Here is a 15,776-nt window from a genome sequence, read left to right on the forward strand (position 1 = left end):
ACGGGTAGTGAGAGGAGAAAAGGATGGAGATGAAGGGGGGCTGAATGGAGGGAAAGGTCTCTGCTGGTTGAAGGGTCTATGGGTCAGTTTAGATGTTAAGAATACACGCCTTCACGTCATGTTAAGTGTTCTCCAAAGTGATAAATTTGCCCTCTGGAATATTTCTTTCTTCTTTTTTTTCTCCATGGCTCTTTTCCATTCTTCCCTGGTCTTTTTTTCCGGGCTTATACTGGTCTCCCTCGCTCTCCACGTTGTCACTCAGGCCTATGGCCTCTTTCCCCATCTCTCTTTTGAATTATTAACTCCCCAGCTCAGGGGAGTGAATGGGTACTGCTGAGTAGACACAGCACAGATCCGGCTTCACATTGCCCACATTTCGGAAGTCCGGCCATTTAAGGGGATTACGTTGCTGGTCCCATCAACCCCCACCCTATGCATACTCACTCACACACATCTAAGCATCTTAACTTGTGCTGAACCGCTTGTTATTATGAACAGCTGATAGTGGGACAGTGAGATAAACAGACAAGTGGTTCTGTCGTCCTGCCGGCATTCCTTTACTGTGGAGCTGCAGGCCTCCCGTGGTGTAGCTGCCCACTCTCCTGGCTTACTTCTCCCCAGGCGGCCTCTATCTCCTTTGGGTTCCCGAAGCAATGATTAACCCCGGTTCTGATCAATGCTTCTGCTGACTCTGATACATCACTGGAGCCTTGCAGCTGCCATGTAAAGGAAGCGTCAACTCTGCGCCGCTTGTGACAGAGCATAAACACTCCATCACTTTGACCAGGGCATGCACACAAATACAAGGGTGGTTGAAATGTACTGCCGTAAAGCTTTTGTCAGTTTTTGTTGAGACTTTCACAGAGGTGTTTATTCGTTACACATGTGGACTTTCTTATGAAGTGTTCCATCCTCTTCATAACTTATCCTTATTATCCATGTATTTCAAAATCTAGGATTTTAAATTTAAATTTGGCTCAGTTGATTGAATAAGTATCGGATATTTTACTAAATGTTTGTGTGTGTCAGCCGTTTGTCTAGAGGGACATACAGAGAGGTAAAGAGAATGAGATAAACATAGAAACTGAAGAACAAAATAAAAGGGGAAACATAGAGAGAGACTGGCATCGCTCATCACCCGGCGGTGCTTTACCTCGACAGCAGGGGGAAGCCCTGATTTCCTGAAGATGACAGGAAGCACAATAGCAGAGTGTTCTGTCAGCACATCCTTCTCACAGAGCCAGGTTAATGATTCTGTAGCCACAGCTGAGCTGGAGAGAGGGATGAGCTGTGGGAGGAACAGCGAGAGAAAACAGGTGGAGGGGGGCGGGCATTCAGCTACACTTAGGCCGTCATTACAGCTGCATTAGGAGTGATGGTGTGTTTTTGTCATTTTAATTACCTTTAATCTGATCTCTTCATACACGGGCCGTTCGTTAATGAGGCAGAACAAAAACTACATGTCAGACATGTTTAGCATGCATCCGCACTATCAGTCATACAGCTAACATGGCACGGTACTTACTGTGAGGGAAAGCCTCGTCTTCAGTGAGAGGCCTGGATCTGTGAAAACATATGAAAGATAAAATAACTTGGTGGGAAAATTATAAACTTTTTATAGCTTAATAAAGTTTTAAAGGCAGTGTTCTACAGTGTTGCGAGTCTGTGGAGGCCAAAATTACAGCAGAGCAAGTACATTTAATATTGGAGTGTTATTGTTAGAGCAAAATTGCTGCCAAATATTCATCCCTAATTTCCGATTATGTGTTACTGCATGTGATGAAAGTAACTGTATTTATATTTGTATATTCCATGACACAGAAGTGTAAAACTGCCAGGCCAGGAAAAAAAACTAAATAAATAACTAAAAATAAAGTAAAAATGAAATACATTTTCTGTAATAATAAGATATTTTTCACATTTTTACAAGATATTTTCATGTTAAAACAAGAAACTCTACATCTTATTACCTAATACTGATCAGGCTTTTCTTTACTGCCTGGCAGTTCTATGCCTCTGTACCATGAATACATTTCTGTGTCTTAATTGATATTTACATATTTCTGTTTATTCTTTCTTTTATTTATTGGCTATTAAATTAAATGGCTAAATTTCAGGCCAAACTATCTGAGAAGAGAGAGGGGTGGGGTTCGGGGTTGGGGGGGTTCCCTCCTTCACTCGTCTCCATACCAGGACTCGGTTAAAGTATTAACCAACTGCTGCTTTACAATATTGCTGACTGGTGTGTGGAAACAGGAGGGATCAAAGTTATCATGTAGAGGGAAAAGGCGCCTTTCACTGGGCCCATACAGCCTGTCCACTCCATCTTACCAGCCCATTCAGAGCAGCTACCCAGAGCACCACTCGAGACACTCCCATCCTCCCACTCCTCACCTCTCTCATTCTACTCTCATTTTTCATTCCTCATCCTTTAGTTCAACACTTCCTCTTTTCCACACTCATCATTCCTTCAAGTACACAATATTAAATAATTATTTATTTCCACTAAAGCTGCATATGAATTTCTCCCTCCCTGCATTCTGTCCCGTCCTTCACTTCTGTCCATCCATCTCTTCATCTGTCACCTGGCGGAGTAATCACATCCACATTTGATAAGGCTGGTTAGGTGGGTCATAAAAAGTTTATGCTTGTGATGCCAGGGTCTCATTTATTATCCCTGCTAATGTAGCAGTAGGAGTGGAAGGAGGAGGAGGAGGAGGAGGTGGTGGGGAGTAGGGGGGTGGGGGCAGAAAGAGTGTGAGAGGTTGAGAGAGAGAGAGGCCACCACATTAAGGGATCATTACTCCTCTATAGGCTCTGTCCCCAGCTTTCAACGCTAGATAAGTCCTCTTTATGCTTTATGGCCTTGATGAAGCCAGTACTCTCTGTATTTAAGTGTTCCACGGCCACTAAGAGTTCAAGATGCTTATGGCACAGGAGGTAGTTACTGTTCTCTAACCACAAAACTATTGGCTTTAGCCCTAATGCGTGGATCTATTTCCTCCGCAGTTACTTCACCAGTAAATGTGAAAATGTTCTGGCTTCTAATTGACACTGTCTCGTCCTGTATGCTAACAAAATTTTCTACTAATCTCAACTCAGAACACTACAATAAACATTTGGCGCGAGTGGTTACTCACTGATTCTCAACAATGGACAGCAGCGTTGTGTGCTGACTGGCCTTCATGGCAAACATTCTGCTCCTTTCTAAAGAGAGATAAAGTTGTTTCTGCTTAGAAGCTACAACATTTTCTTGCCAAGTTTTCACACAATGCTCTGACATTTCAAGGCTACATGTGAAAACAGCTCTATTTCCAACATAACATTGATTATCAAAGGAGAAGTCTGATATTCAGTATTTTTCTTATTGGAAACAAATCCCACGGAAATGTCAAAACCAACAATATATTCATCCAAACAAGGATTGCCTGTGTCGTAAAATTCCCTTTGTGCCATAGACCATCACTATTGTCCAGAAAACTATCAAAAACAATTTAAATCACATAAAACAAGAACATTAAAGAGCCATACATGAAACCTGCTTTTTTTTTTTTAGGTGATCCAACATAAACCCTCCTGGTGCTGTAAATCAACCAACACATTCTTATCCCAAGTTGTCAGATCTTGAAGCTTCATAGTGGACTTCCATGTGTAAATATTACATTTTAGGTATCCTTCTGCGTCTGCTCTTTATGTTCCCGGATGGCGCTTCGGCGATGTCAACAAATGCTTGTGGTGGGATAACACTCCATGTGGTTATGTTTAGGCAGCAACAGCACATGACAGCTAATGTTGGGGCAACAACAAATGCAAATGCTGGCATGGATGGTTAGGATTAGGCGACAAAGTCATAGATGGTTAGGTTTAGGGGAAGGAGATACATGGTAAGGTGTGGAAAAAAACATCATATTAAATTGGGAAGTGAACACAGGACTCCCATAGCAAAGTCTAGGGTTTATTAGATACATCCAATTTCCAAAGTTCGGAATGAGAACGGACTTATTCAACCCACTTGACAGAATAAATGTTGGCATTGTACATCTCTGCTAATGGATATGTTACATTTGTACATTTCATATATAGCAGAGGCCATTAAATAAATAACAACACGTGAATGGAGAATTTTTCTCTCTATATTATCGATTTGTTTGGTTCCCCCTTTTTTAAAATGTCTTCATCATCTCCTACGATCATATCTCACTTGATCTATGCTACAATGCCCCCCAAATCTCTGGTGGTATAGGCATGAAATGAAAGCAGATACGGACAGGAGGCTCTGTCCGTGTCTGTATGTGTATCTGAAATATCATGAGCATAAATGAGCCTTTAGTCGTTTCATAGGATTTGTTGACCACAACAAAAATATATCTCCAGACCTTTAAATATAAACTTTCTCTAATGTGAAGATACTGCTTTGCTTATGGCAGATTGCTTCTACATGTTGCAACATTCAAACAATAGACACAGAAACGTATGGTTTTTGAAAAAAAAAAAAAAAAAAGCGAACATGATGGGAATGTGCAGATGGGACAGCGAGGGAGTATGGGCATGTATGAGTGTGTTAGTGTTGGGGGGAGGCTACCCAGAGGCACAGATAGTGATAGATTGGCCTGGGAGAACTGTGATGCAGATCCACTCATCAAGATTGATGTTCTGCCATTCTGCTTTAAGTGCAATTAAATTGGCCCCTGTGTTAAAAAGCCGAGCCGATAACGTGGCTGAGGCTGAGATTATGCTACATTTCCCTTGCGCTTTCCTCCACCTGCATCCCTGCCACAGCCACTCAGAGATTTACTTTACATTCACGGCCTCTATTGGACAGGAACTTTCCCGGCATCCTGATCCATTCATCGGCCCCTGATTTACAACTTTATGTACGGCTTGTGTTTTTGTTTTTTTTTTCCACATAGCCCGCAAAGTAGTTTTTAAATCAATGCTCCCTAAAAGTTTTTAATCACTTTCTGGTGGTTGTCTTACCACAGAATTGATGACTTGTACATTAGTGCATGTTTAATGTGTAATAATGCACGGTGATTACTGGGGAGAGGAAGGAAGTTTAATGTCTTCATGAACAATTCCAACATAACTCATCTCTGGCAGCCAGGTTGACAAGCTTGTCTATTTAGGCCTAAGGCAATACTCTGAAGTAAAGACAAGGTCATGAGGAGATACATTGCTGCTTGTTTTCACTTCTGCTGCACTGAAAAGTCACAGAAATGGATACAGTTTGTGTGTAAACTGTTTTGATCAACGCATTTTCGTGTACAACACTCTGAAAAATCACTCTCACTTGTCCACGCTTCATAATGTACTCAATTTTCTGCTAAATGGAAATATTTGCAATAATTCAAATTGAACGTCGATCACAGTCCAATCCATCTCTCTCTCTGTCTCAGCCTCCATTCTGCCGCGGGCCTCGCCCACCGCTGTCAGTGTCAAGTTGTTAACCCCGTGTCAACAGTGGCGCAGGGCGTATTTGGACCCAGTTGATGGATGGGTCTTGGTGGACTTGTCCCACGCAAACATATTCTCAGAGTCAGCTGAGAGAGGTGCAGCGCGTGTGTGTCAACCCCTCCACCCACACACACATGCACACACACACACACACACACAAACACACACACATATGCACACATGTCCATCCCTGATCAAGTCCCCAGACTCAGGCAGTAAGGAGCCCCTCTCCGTCACCTACTGACACCCAGTGTCTCTAGTTTGGACCTAGATGGGTGGAGCTCTGACCCCACTGTCATAGGACGAAGGGAAACAGATTCAAGATTTTTTTCCCCTGCAAATGGCAAACTTGACCCATGTCCTTCGCATCATTACATTTCCTTGTGAGGGCTTGACATCCTGTTCCCTTAACAAACCGGTAAAATCAACGCTGCCAGCTCTCCCCGCGGGAAATGTGTAATAATCAAGGGGAGGACCATTACAAATTAACATGATTTTCTTTCTTTTGTCACTGTCTGAGCAGCTGTTGACATTTCACTTTTCAGATATTAAAGCCATTATCTGTTTTTCATTTACTTGTCTTAAAAAAGGGGGTAGGATTTGACAAGTATTCACTTCCTACTACACCTTTTTGAACATGAAACACTTATGTTGTTTACTGAATATTTCTGATGGGTATTCTGATGTTATTTCTTACTTGCATTTTTATTTTTTGATTTTACTTTCCATGTTTGAAACAAAGATCTAAAACTGAAAGAGGAATTTTGTGCTATTGTTCAAATGCTGAATGTTTGCTGCTTTTGTTAATGACAAAATAAATTAATTTAAAAATACTTACCAATAATGAATATCTCTTCTGCTTGGAAAGCTTCATCAGACCTGCTGAATTGGAAAAAGAGAAATAATCAATATGAGTTACAGCTGCAAAAAATGATTATTTTCTTGATTAATTGATTTGTTTTGGGGTCTTTAAACTGTCAGAAAATAGTAAAAAATCAGTGTTTCCCAAAGTATCAGATGATATCTTCGAATGTCTTGTTTTGTCAACAACCCAAAGACATTCAGTTTACTGTCACAGAGAGGTAAAAAAAACAAAAAACAAAGATTAACTTTGAATTTTGACTTTTTTCCTAAAAATATTGCTCAAATTGATTGTCAAATTAGTTGGCAATTAATTGAAAAGTTTACAACTAATCAATTGCAGCTAAACTAGGCTGTTTTGTTTGCTCTCTAAGCCTTTGTAACTTAGCAAATGTTTATTTTTTACATGACACCAGCTTGATGTATTTGTTTTCTTACAATCAACTGAGGAAAAAAAAACAGCGGCAACATTACAATACTCTCTGCAAGTGAACACATGGTTTTAGGCAGAGATGGCATCAGTACATGACTGATCACTCGTCAATATCACGGGTTCATCTAGCACCATTACTCATCCGTACTGCGTCCTGTCACTCCACACAGCTGCTCGCCGTCTCTGTCCTCCACCTCTCATTTTTCTCTTTCTGCCCAACTTTCTCTGTTCTTTTTATACTCCTCACCAAACGAGCCCCAGCTTCTGAGGCATTCCTGTCATGGTTTATGGGGGCTGGGGGTGAAAATAGGCTGAATGAAAAGGAAAAGAGGAGAGTGCCTCGGCTCGTATGTAGGCGGGCGAGTTCAGTTACATGCCATGTGTTCTCTTTTTGCTTTTTGGAAGGGGGTTGTCATAATGTGTTGCGTTGTCCACTCTGTCTTAGAGGGTCAGATTAACAAGGAGTCCGGGTCCCTCTTTGCAGTGGTCCCCTCACAGTGCACAATGACAGGGCGATCCATCACTTCTGTCCCTAACAGGGTGGGGGTCAGTGGGGGTGGAGGCCGTGGGGCCGGGCCCTGCTCTGGCTGGCTGATGGAGGGCTGCGGAGAACAGGATGGGGCTGGTTAAACTTTAACCAGCTCTCTTCCTACACACTGAAGACCACATTCAGCAGCCATTCTCTGCTGTAGGAGAGTCTGATGTTTCGTCAACCCCAAGATCCATGACCCGCCGCCCACTGGGACCCCCTCTCGCCCACTCATGGCCCCGCGCCCACCTGCTTCCATATGGATCGCTACAGCAGAGCGCCAAACTTTTGGTCATAGCGTGGGAAGAAAATGACTCTGAGGTCTCTTCCCCATCTGTGCATAGAGCAAGTGGCTATATTAACCCAGCCCTCTACACGTGCCATGCAGCCCTCTGATATACTAACCATGACTTCATATTCAAAACTGTCTCGCCTCTGTTCGTCACAGCACTGTCACACACGATGTTGCAACATTTTCACAGCAGATCAATGGCAATCGCCTTCTTTGTGATTGCAGAAGGGTTAGTCCAGGGGCACACCATGGTTACAGCATGAAAAATGATGGCTGCTCTTTTGATAGTCATTTAATACACAGTTGCACACTTTGATAGAATTTGGCAAAAGCCTCTCCCTGGTGAGTTAACAATGCGTACGGAAAATCATATTTCCATTGTGGCCCATTCAATCTTATCCGCCTGTTCCAGGAAAAAACTGCAGTGACAAATGGGATGTGAGCACACTCTGGGTGGCTGTGGGTCACATCAGGTGCAGAGCAGGTTGGAGGTGTTAACCCAATGTGTTCCTGTTCACTGGTCCAATCATCTTCATTGATTGAGCCGATGATTGAGAGGCTCCTACCTTTCTTTATGATGCCAGCAGAAGGAGGTGAGGGCTGAAGGAAGGGGATAAACAATGAATGGCAAAAAGGAAAAAATAGTCTTTAATTTGCACTGTTTAAGTGCATGTTTACACATTACTTACTTACTCCTTAATTACTCCTTAAACTGACTAAATAAGAAGGCAGAAACAGGTTTGTCTACTTTATAGCCCCCTTTTCACTGCCTGTTTAAGGTGGGAAAATCACTCAGGAGATTTAAAAAGGAGCTAGCATCAGTTAACAGCTAACTCAATGAAGAAGAACAGCTGCTGTAAATGTCTGCAAATTAGGAAAACAATAAGATTCGGGAGCTCCTTAACCTCTGAGCAGAGGACAGGAACAGGGACAGTAAAGGATTGTTATTGCATGTTATGCCATTGTTATTGTTTATAAACAGCTGCTGATGCATATGTTATACATCATGCTAGAGGCAAACACTGTTAAACTTCATGGCTGTAAGAGCTCTTTTGCTTCCACAATGCCAGCATGTCATCTAAAATCACACACTGGAGCAGCATGATGCCACCGTTGTTTCGTTCTGAGTAAAAATGCAAAGAGACTTTGGCGACCTTATATCGTGATCTCTGTGGAAGAAGGGCTAAAGACTCCATATTTGTGCATCACGTCTCTGAGAGTGGAGTCATGCGACAGCCTGATTAAATTAGATCTGATGAGACCCGACCCTCCACACACACTTAATAATGCAGTAATTTCTGCCCATTGGACATGAGGGGAGTGAGGGAGTGACACTCTTAGTCGAAAGGGTGAGGGCAAGACATTTCCGACTGGTTGAGCTGGGGATGGGGAGGGGAAGCAAGGTGCTTCTGGGTGGTGGAGGAGAAGAGGTGAGAGGTTTGAAGTGAGAAGGAGGGGACTTGGGGAGCTGTCCATTTGTACAAACCTAAGAATCTGTCATGTGTCGGGTCGCGTTTTCTTCGCTGCAGTGTTGAGGTGATTTTGACAGCTAGGACTTTCTCTCCTTCATCCATGCTGCAAATGACATTACGGAAATTGTGTTTGTGGCGTTGCCTTGGCCAGGCACTCCTGGGAAACTGAGGGGATCACAAAGGTCGGGAAGAGAGAGGGAAAGAGTGAGGGGGAGAAAGAATAAACAACAGACTCAATTTAAAGCCTCAGAAAACTTAATTGGAACATAACAAAGAGAAATAATGCTAATTATTTAGATGTGTGACTATGTTTAAATTATTCCAAGATATAGATTTGCCATTATGCCTGTTTTCATTTATTTTAACCCTTTGAAATTCAAGATTGATATCAGTTTTCATGGGTTGCATTCAGACGATTTTCACAAGCCATTTAATCCTTTGAAACCTGAGAAAATTGGTATGATTTCTTTTAAAAACATGGGAGAAAAGGCAATGAACAACTTTCACTTTCAACTTTTCACTGAAAATTAGACTTAAAAATGGAGGAAATAAAAAAATGGAAAAATGTCCAGAAAACTGTATTTATAATTATAATAATTATATTTTTAAATTATGTCACTGTGAATTGTTTTTTTTTTAATTTTCAGGACCTTTTTGGGGTTATTTTCTTGCTTGTTTTTTTTTTTTGTTTTTTTTTACTTTTCTTTTTTTAAATTTTCAGGGTCTTTTTCTTAACTCTTTCATAACTTTTTATTAATTTCTTGCTAAGTTTTGACCCCATGTCTTGTTAAGTTGCTCATTGCATTCTCCCCATCTTTTTGAAAGAAATGAAGTCAATCTGCTAAGGTTTCAAGGGCTTTACACCAGCAAGGCTCACTTGGGCTGCGACGTGCAGGGATTACTCCTCCCAGCACATATACAGGGATGTGTCTAAGATTTGCTACTTCTAGTCTCTCAGGGCATCCTCAGACTCCTAAATATTTCAGCACTAGAAATGAACTGCTCTCTCAGGGGGGCAATCCTGTGCCTGATTGCCCTGGCCTGGTGTTTATAGCCTGTGTAGGTCCAGGTCAACCTGGGCCGGGCCATGGTCCCCACCATGCAGGTCTATACATCGCTAACCTTCACTAACAAGGACCAGGGGAGCAGCAGGACCAAAGCTCCTCCATAAAGCACAATTACAAGCTAAAGGGAGGAATTTGTGCTCTTATATGTGTGTGATTTCCCCCTTTACAGCTCACAATCAATCTTTAATGAGCCATTGAATATTAACTGGATTTGTAGGAGCTGAGTGTCAACTCCCATGAGTGTAAGCTGGAGGCCCAAGGTTTAGCAGACGGTGAAGATGGAGGAAAGAGGGGGAACAAGAGGCATTTGTGAGGTGGGGGGATGAGTGTTTTATACGGGGTTTTTATGCAAAAAGTGGTTATAGTCAATTATAATTACAATCATTCACCACGGGAAGGACAACCAGGGTAATTGTGGTCTCAGTACCCCCCTTGAAGCCATTACAGTGACTGCATTACAATGAAGCCAACACTGGTGCAAGAGGGATGAGGACAACGGGATCACAGATTTTGGGGTTCTGGCAAATCTGTAAAATGACAACTGAATGATAACATTGTTGATTAATAACTCTGACCACAACGGAGCCTTTTGTCTGCTTCGTCATGCAGACCTCCGCCGGCCTGGAGCACAGCCTGGGCCCTGCAGCAGGACCGGGGTAACTCCCAGGTTTCTACCCCCTGCCAGGCAATCTCTTTGTCACCGCGCTGCCTGCTAACTGATTAATGGACGTAGTCTTGTGATCAGAGGGCTCGGACATGGCTGAGGGTCCTGATCTCTCTGTGTCTCAGAGCTACAGATGGATCTAGTGGACTGAGACTGATTAGGCCTTGATGCTGACCCCCATGGAGAGACCTCTGGGGTGGAGGAGCAGGCCAGGGGGCCCAGGGATAATGGGACTCCTCTCACACCTTTTAAAAGAGAACATGTTTATGGCTACTTAGAGGAAATTGATTTGATTGTGCCAGAAACGCATGTGTGAACACCCCTGGCACTTTTATTGGCTATTTGTCTTTTAAGTCACAGCTGGAAAAATTTATGCCCGCGTTGGGGTTCAGGAGAGTGGGTGCATGGCTGTGTGTGTTTGTGTGTTTAAGAGAGTAAATATTAATATGTGTGTGTGCGCATACAGGCATGTGTGTGTGTGGTGCACGAGAGCAGGTCATGATAAGCGATGCACTGAAGGTGCACTTTAACTGGGTGTCAATCATTAAGTATCAGCCCTAATGACTAAAAGCGCATAATGGAGGCCCTGGCGGAAATAAAACAACAAGATTTGTTGGGACACATTAATTCTCTGAATTGATGTCAACAGACAGCTACTTTCCCCCGCTTGTGTTTTCTCGCTCATGCATCTTGACTTGATTAAATGACAAATGTTTGAACATGAATTTCAGCTCATGATTTCATTGGGCCATTGAAAGGAAACATTTCCTTTCCGCCTTCAGAGATTTTACAGAATCTTTAGTTTATGGTGTAAAAATGTGAAAGATTATGAGTCTATTAAGTGCTGATTGATAACACAATCCAGCTCTACAATAACAAACAGTTACTGCTCATTATAGACCATAAAAGTTTCAGTGAAGTGTGTAGCTGTTTTCAAACCACATAGATCTGCTTCATTTTAACCCCTTACTCTATATATACTTAATACTTCCTACGTTGTTTTTCCTACATTTACCAAAGACTGATATTTCCCTCTTGGATGGAGGCAAGTAAAGCAGACACCAACAATCCCCACAGATTTATCTTACATCCATTTGGGACTTCCCAGCCCCTAAGTTAGAAGACACTGCTCTACAGTCATGGGAATACTCTATTTGTTAATAATCCTGATAATCTAGTAGTTTAAAGGGACAATTCATCCCCAAATCAAAAAATACATATTTTTACTCTTACTATTTCTCAAACTAGATTGAGTTGGTGTGAGTTGACAAGTGCTGAAGATATCAGCCATAGAGATGTCTGCCTTCTTTCCAATATAATGGAACTAAATGGCACTCAGCTTTTGATGCTCAATGCACCAACAAAAGACTTTTGAAAAACTCAACAGCAATGTCTCTTTCCAGAAATCATGACCCGGTTACTCAAAATAAGCCACAGACTTTGTTGTGAGCGGTTTCATGTAGGAACTACTTTCTCTCTACTGAGCTACATCCACAAACTGTATCACTGCAAAGCAAGAAGTGTGCATGTACTGCTACCTCACCTAGTACCACAAAAGGCTTGGACATGCTTTCTGCATTTATCATCCATATACAGCTGCAGTTATGCTGAAGTGCATTGGGTACTATTCATAGTGCAGTTGATGGCAAACTGTCCTCCTGCACAAATTAGGTGAAAGTAAAAATAAAGGATACTGCTAGGTCTGGAGTAAATGAATGTAAGAAATCCAACTTAAAACTGACCTAACCACGGTGAGGCGTCTGTGGCTGGTTTGACAGCAGTGTGCATGTCAGACCGGGGTCTATGACAACATTTAGGTCACAAAGACTGAAGCATAACCTTGTGAACAAATAGACATGGATACTATCAATTGGCTTTGAGCAAGCCCTTGTTACAGCTCAGCCGAGAAAGATGCCATTCATGTTTAAAACTATTGCTATTGTGACCCTTTCCTCCATGAGTAGATTTATGCTTCTTTCTGCCCAGTGATATGGTTAGCGCTTGCAGTTTGGTAAAAAGAAAATAGCTCCTCCACAAAACTGTTCACAACAAGGTCTGTGTATTATCATGAATAACCGGGTCATGATTTTTGGAAAGACACATTGCTGTTGAGTTTTTCAAATGTATCTCTTTCGACTGTATTGGAGAAAAGTCAGACATCTCTATGGCTGACATCTCCAACACTCAGCAACTCACACCAAAACAATCTAGATTGATCAAAAAGCACCACAGGTAAGAGGAAAAATATGTATTTTTGATTTTTGGCTGAATTGTCCCTTTAAGTTATTCAACTTTTGCTCCGGCTGTAAATCAGTCAGGAAAATGGCCAGCAAAGGCACATGTAACTCAACTATTGAAATATTCAGTAAGCAGAATAACTTGATTGACTGTTACACATCTCTGTCCCCAGAGCGTGCCATACTTTTTTGTAAGCAATGTCACATCAAAGTCAGGGGAGGCTCGTGTGAAGAAATGGAGAGATGACTGAATGACTGAAGATGAAGGTGAAGAGCATGTTCGCTCTGTCTGACACAGATAAAACAAGAGGGAGGGAGAGAGGCTCACTGCTCAAAACAGTCTGATTTATGCAAATTGAAGAATCTTATCGATTGGTAATTGATTTACTGTGATACATGCATTCACAGCTGTAGTAGTAATGCACTGATGCGGGCCCCGCCACCTCGCAGCTCGCCTGCATTAAGACAAATCAAATTCATCTGTCCATCCTTTCTCTCTCTGCTGCCATCCATCAGCCTCATCACATCACTGCTGACAAACCAGCATGTGTGTGTGTGTGTGTGTGTGTGTGTGTGTGTGTGGCTGGCTGTGTGTTTGTGCGAGTGTGGTTTTAGTGTGTGGAAATCTCGCCTCATCACACCTAACCTCGACCTATCACTGTACAGGGCGCAGATATCTAACAGCAATTAAAACAGACAAATCGAAAGCAAAAGCAGAAACTCTTTGTGATATAATGTCTTTCAGCAACTTTATTATGGATCTATTTAGTTGCCATTTATTTACTTGCAGTATTGATTCTATTATCCTGCTGGTAAAAAAGGGTTCATAGAAGCCCATGTTCATCTTAATGATAGGGTGTGTTTGTGTGTACGTCTGTGCACCGGAGCTCAAATCTATTTAAGACAGAGTGTATGTTAGTGTTTGTGTGTGTGTGTGTGTGAGTGTTTGAGAGAGGGAGAGAGTTATTTGGCCATCCCCAGGGGGACAGGGCTTCTGCTTTTCTCTCTTAGGTAATGGAAGCAATGTGTCCATAATCCCAGTGAATGACTAATAAAAGAGAGTAGCGCCTTGGGCCTGTTCCCTCAGCAATATTATGGCCGGGTATTAAACTGAGTGCCTGTGTAATACTGTCAAGTCACTGTTTTCTCAAACACATACACTTTGTTTATTTATTCTTCTTGCATATCTCTGTATTCACAAATGAAATCGAAAGCGCTCTTTATGAGGGGAGATTGTTCTCATCTGTGTGAGAGCTGTTTATAAAGTCCTGGATGCGTGAATCATCACTGGATCCATTGAGACACCTGAGGCGCTCGTGAACGCCGCCTTAATGGAAACCAAACGCTGCTTGAATACTAATAAGCCATGACACCATAACCCACAGCCCTCCACCCGATACCCCTGTACTCTCTTTAAACGCTCTTTAATGGCCGTGTTAGTGTTATACAAGACTCTCATTAGACACTTTAATTGGTTTGGCCGATGTTGACAGCAGTGTGGATTGGCCGAGCCAGACTACGGAGTTAGCGTGGTGGTTTGTGGGGGTCAGCGGTAGGGTGCTGTTGGTGACTAATGTAGTCATAGTGGACCAAGTGTCCAGGCTGAGGAGCTGATTAGAGTGTGCGGCAGGCGGGGGGTCTCCCTGTGGCAACATGAGGTCATACTGTCCTGCAAGTAAAGTCTATGAAAATCAGGGGCAGGAGGGGCGGGGCAGTGCGCACTAATTAGAGGACGGCTGAGTTTTAAGTTATCGGCCTCCTGTGCTGTATTGATTATGCCAGTTTTGTGGGGATGATGTCAGTTTGCTTGGATCTGTTGTCATGGCTGACTTTGGTGATCGGAGAGGTGTGGTGTTGCTGCTATCTGACATCAGTGCATCTGTTTCCCTTGTGGTTCACAGACCGAAGTTAAAGAGGAACTACACTGATTTTACACAGATCAAAGTCTGTTTACAGGTTTTGGAAATTGTGACTGCACTTGTTAATAGAGTAATAGAGCCAGCTACTCAAAATCAGATAAACTGCCACATGTGATGTCACTTAAGGTGATATATATTGGACCTGAGATGAACTGCCAACTAGGGTGTTCCCCAAAGAACTACAAACCTTCAAGGCATTTTTTTTCAGTTTGTTTTTAGGGCCACGAATAGTAACACTGAAGTAAAAGTCGGCCAGCAGTTTGAATAGCAACTTCATGTTAAAGAATATTATATTGTGTTGATACATCAAAATTACATTGTATTTCCCCTGTTGCATATATACTTGGTAAAGTGTGGAATTCACTATATATACATTGCATTGTCAGAATCACTTTACACTTACATGACTTATGGTTCATCTTGTGCTAGAAAAGCATCTTTACTGAAACTGGAGATAAAAACTCCCTAAAATTGGCATTTTTTGGCTTTTCTTGCTCTTATGGCACAGTAAAAAGGAAGGTTCTTAGAACTATGAAAAAAATCCTGAGATCCAAAAACACTTAATGGCTACTAATCATACATTTTACTCACCCCATCATTCGTAGAGATTTGGGAGACACATGGTCCAATGTTGGAGCAAAGAGCATGGACTTCCTAAAAAAATTCAAGGAAAGAAAAAGAAAATGATAAAAGTTATTAAGTCATGAAATAGCATTTAATGGAGCTGCGCATGAAAATGAGGCTTGTAGGCTGCAGATTTATCAAGTTCTGTATCTGACCTTTGGACATATCACATTTTGAAAAGCACAGGTGTGAATATGATGGCTGGATTCCATTTAGCTGTTCCA

General features: G+C 42.1%; 1 long non-coding RNA gene across 2 annotated transcripts in view; it reads right to left on the minus strand.

Annotated features, from left to right (window-relative positions):
* Positions 1 to 1,525: 1,525 nt before the first annotated feature.
* LOC148188713 (uncharacterized) overlaps positions 1,526 to 15,776 on the minus strand; it is a 28,910-nt gene continuing 14,659 nt past the window's right edge. Inside the window, exons 4-7 of one of the 2 annotated variants that reach the window (XR_015777338.1) lie at positions 15,520 to 15,582; positions 9,056 to 9,206; positions 6,293 to 6,336; positions 1,526 to 1,563 (exon numbers count right to left, since the gene is read on the minus strand). This is a non-coding gene — a long non-coding RNA (uncharacterized LOC148188713). Of the gene's footprint in view, positions 1,564 to 5,289; positions 5,747 to 6,292; positions 6,337 to 9,055; positions 9,207 to 15,519; positions 15,583 to 15,776 lie in introns of those variants that run through there. The other variant, XR_015777337.1, reaches the window with a different exon arrangement.

This window comes from Plectropomus leopardus, chromosome 9 (assembly GCF_026936395.1).
Source record: "Plectropomus leopardus strain MGB_pleo_1.0 chromosome 9, ASM2693639v1, whole genome shotgun sequence".
Lineage (NCBI taxonomy): Eukaryota > Metazoa > Chordata > Actinopteri > Perciformes > Serranidae > Plectropomus > Plectropomus leopardus.